General features: G+C 36.2%; 1 long non-coding RNA gene across 2 annotated transcripts; it reads right to left on the reverse strand.

Moving 5' to 3' along the window:
- Positions 1–738: 738 nt before the first annotated feature.
- Positions 739–4,015, reverse strand: LOC141553518 (uncharacterized). 2 transcript variants are annotated; one of them, XR_012485488.1, is made up of 3 exons: positions 3,943–4,015; positions 1,129–1,207; positions 739–1,028 (listed from the first exon to the last, which is right to left on the reverse strand). It is a non-coding gene; the product is annotated as an uncharacterized LOC141553518 (long non-coding RNA). The 2 variants fall into 2 exon arrangements; XR_012485487.1 differs by lacking the exon at positions 3,943–4,015 and adding an exon at positions 1,505–1,576.
- Positions 4,016–4,332: the final 317 nt, after the last annotated feature.

Below are 4,332 nucleotides of genomic sequence, written 5' to 3' on the forward strand. Positions count from 1 at the left end.
GAAGCATATCTCTAATAGAGTGAGACTTTGAGCAGTCAGGGAATCAAAGAATTTGAGTGTTAAAAAGGACCTCAGTAACCAGCTAGTCCAATCCATATAGAAAAGGAATTTCCTCTAGCACATAATCTGAAGAGCTCTTCATCTGATATTTGAAGTCTTCCAAAGAGAAGGAATTTATTGCCTCTCAATGCAGTTCATTCTACTTTTGGACAGGTAAGAGTTGTTAGGAAATTTTTTTGGGTGTAAATTTGCCTTTTTATGACTTCCATCCATTTCTCCTTGTTCTACTTTCTTTAACCAAACAGAACAATCTTCCTTTTAAAAAAAATAATAGCTTTTTTGTTTTCAAAATATATGTAAAAATAGTTTTGCAAAACCTTGTGTTCTAAATTTTTCTCCTTCCCTTCCCCCATCTTTAGACAGTAAGTAGTCCGGTATATGTTAAACATGTTCAATTCTTCAATACACATTTCTACATTTATCATACTGCCCAAGAAAAATCAGATCAAAAAAATGAGAAAGAAAACAAAAAGCAAGCAAACAATAAAAAGTGAAAATACTATAATTTGATCCACATTCAGTCTCCATAGTTCTTTCTCTGGCTGTGGATGGCTCTTTCCATCACAAGTCTATTGGAATTGACTTGAATCACCTCATTTTTGAAAAAAGTCACATCCACCACAATCGATCATCACATAATCTTCTTGTTGCCATGTACAATGTTTTCTTCAAGCCTCTTTCTTCAACGTGTCAATTCCTTAGATACATGTAGACAATTAATGTCCCCTCTGATTCTTTTCTTCTTTAAACTATATCCAGTTTCTTCAACCAATCCTTATGTGATGTAGAATCAAACTTCTTCATCCTTAAGGTTGTCTTTCTCTGGACAGTCTTCAAGTCTACAATGTCTTAAATTATATCACCTAGAACTGAATTCAATCTTCCAGATGAAATCCAAGTTATGCTAATCCAGAGCCACATTTCAGTCATCACCATCAGCTTACCTGTCTGGGCTTGAGTTTCTTTAACTGAAAATAAAGAAATTGGACTCAAAACTCTATAGAAGGCAGCGAGATAGGTGCAGTAGATCAAGAACTGCATATCAGCACTGCAATCAGGAAGACTTACCTCAGATACTTGGTAGCTGTGTGACTCTGGACAAGTCACTTCATGCTGTTTGCCTCAGTTTTCTCATCTATGAAATGAACTGGAGGAAGAAAAAAAAAAAGACAAATTAGTCCAGCATCTTTACCAAGAAAATTCAGAAAAAGGAGTCACAGAGTCAGATGTGACTTATCAACTAAACAATAGTAATAACAAAACACTCTAGAGGTCCTCCCAATTAAAAATATTAAGATAATCCAATGATAGGTATCACTTTAGAGGTAGTTGTTATAAAAGTGTTAGATTTAGAGTCAGAGGACCTAGCTTAATATCCTAGCTCATACTTATAATTTGTGTGATTTTGAGTAAATCAATTAATTAGTAAACATTTATTAAATACCTGCTATGTTTCAGCTGCTGTGCTAAGTGCTGGAAGTAGTAATTTACTTTCCTGTTCTATGCTCCAGTGTCCTCATCGGTAAAATGAGGAGCTTGGATGAAGACTTATCCTGTCAGTTCCTGTTCTAAATCCTCTAATATAAATACAGTGTGAAAGTAAAAAAGGGAGGTATAAAATATCTTGAGCTCATGGGGGATGGGCCACTTTTCAACACAAGTGGGGTAGAGCTAATCATAATACCAGCTCTCTCTTAGTTCTAGTTCAATCGGGATTAAATGAGTCACTCTCAAGTCTTTGAACAGTTAAGAAAAGGGAGGTTTACTTTTCCCTAACCCAGTAAGCTTATGAAACAAGGACTTAATGGCACTAGCTTCTCTGTTTTGTTTTTCTTTTCTCCATATGGGAACATAACTTGTCACCAGGGTAGGACATGGTGAAGGACATAGTGTTTAGTCTTCAGAAATTCACCAAGTCTTGGGAGCCCAAACTTCATACAAGTGGGACATTTTCTGCCTTTGGTGGTTAATTAGCGGCATCTCTGTTACAGGGGAAGAAGGAGAAGCCTGTGTCTTCCTCATGTCATGGCTGATGGAGAAAGAAACTTTGTTGGGGAAACAGATCAATTAAATTCTGGGATCACTTTATATCCTTTGAAGAAAGGATGTTTCAGGAGGGAAGAAGAAGGTATTGATCTGATCACAGTGTAGTATTTGAGCAAGATTGTGAAAAATTAATATTTTTCCAATTAGTAGATTTATGGGAGGGTAGGGAAGAATAGTAAGTAGAAAGCACAGAAAAAATAGAGTCAAGAAAGCATGGTATATGTTCAGGGACTTACCAGAAGTCCATTTTATATACATACATATATACACATAATATGTGTGTGCATGTAATATAAGTATGATCATGCCCATTTAATAGATGAAACAAAATAACTTTATCAAGAAAATAAATTCAAGACATGACATAAGTCCAGGTCCCCTCATTCCCAGTCTAGCACACTTCAAAAAAAGAACTCATGGAAAGTGAAATGAAAAAGAAAAACTTGGTGGCACTCCACTGTGAAGGTACTTAAGTGTGAAGCTAAAAGAGGTTGGGTGACACAGTGGATATAATGTTAGGAAGATTTAAGTCTAAATCAGGGTGTCATAGTCTGACCAGTTGCATGACAGCAGGCAAGTCCTTAAGGTTTTTTTCAGCCCTTCAGTATCATACTCTCTAAAAGCAAGATAATAAAAACATCATGAAGTTGTGAGAATCAAATAAGATAATACTTATAAAAGCATTTTGCAAACCTTGGAAAGCTATATAAATAAGGGGAAAGGAAATAAGTATTTATATAATGATGATTATGTGTCAGGCACTGCACTAAGTACTTAGTTATTATTACAAATATTATCTTGAAACAATCCTGTGAGATAGTTGCTATTGTTATTATACCCATTGTACAGCTGAGGAAACTAAGACAAATAAATAGAGGTTAAATGACATTTCCAGGGTTACACAGTTAGGAAGAAGCTAAGGCCATATTTGAACTCTGATCTTCCCGACTTTAGGCCCAGCATAATTCCCACTGCATCACCTAGCTGCTTCAAAAGTTAGCTATTATTGACAACAATAATAAACTTAATTTCTTGGGCAATTGAGTATCAGTTTTAAAGATAAAAAGCAGAACTGTGCCATTGGAAGATGACTAGAAGCCTTGCAGGATAGATGGAAGGAGGGAGAAACAGGAGATAGGGAGAACAGAACCCTGACCATAGTAACCAAAGTCATGGGGAGACAGTGCCCTGGTGCTCAAATTGCTCCATCCTTGTCCTTATCTCTCATCTCCAATCTGTATATCTCAGCTTCCTGGGCAGATATATTTTAACATTCAAGTCAATAAATACTGATGGATTACCTCCTGCACACAGTATGATGTAGAAGAAAGCTGGATTTACCTCTTACTTGCAACCATTTTGTCCTGCCAAGTGCCAAAGGTGGATTTTTTGGGGGGTAGGGCAGATAGAATCAGCTGTGGGTTCCACCCCTACCAGTTATCTAGTCCACACCTTCTCCTGGGGAAAAAGGGGAGGGAGATGATGGGCTTGGGGGAAGAAGTGAGTAAATAGAAATTGTCTTTTCTACTTGAGATAGAAGCTTTTTTCACTAACCAGGTAAAGGGAATATCAGGACAGAAATCTCAAATTCAACTTTCAGATTTTAAAAATTCATAAGAGGGACATTCTGCTGAGGAACAAGTATTAAGAAAGCTTTTTTGACAAGGAGAGTTAAAGTTAAATTTTCTCTGGCATGTTGTGGTTGGGATCTAGGCCTTGGAGAAAGAGAAGACTTTGGTCTCTGCATTTTTAAATAATTTGGACATGGGTCATGGATGTCCAGGTCTTTGAAATTTGGCATGGGCCTACATGGGGATTCTGTCTTAGTTTCCTTACCTGTTATATAATAAGGTTTGATCCATTGGTTCCTTCTAGGTCTAACAGTCAGCAATCTTCCCTTCCAGAAGAAGTGGAACAAGAAGTACCTAAAATCTGATCAGAGAGAGCCAAAGAGCTTGAAAAAGATATGAAGGGATTGGTAATACTAGGCAACAGTGTAACAAAAACAACCACCAAATGGAAAACAGAAAAAAATTCTGTCACATAAAATAAGAGAATGTTTTAGTTTTAACTTAGTTGATTTCAAATATAGCTGCAAATTTAGTATTTTTTCATGGAAATTAGTTTTACATTTTACTAAATAAAACTATGCTTGTTTAATTCAGCTTAGATGTAGATACTAATGATTGTATTTGCCTATAGAACATCCCTCCTTCCTTTTCAACA

The sequence above is a fragment of the Sminthopsis crassicaudata genome, chromosome 2 (genome assembly GCF_048593235.1).
Source record: "Sminthopsis crassicaudata isolate SCR6 chromosome 2, ASM4859323v1, whole genome shotgun sequence".
NCBI classification, from domain to species: Eukaryota; Metazoa; Chordata; class Mammalia; order Dasyuromorphia; family Dasyuridae; genus Sminthopsis; species Sminthopsis crassicaudata.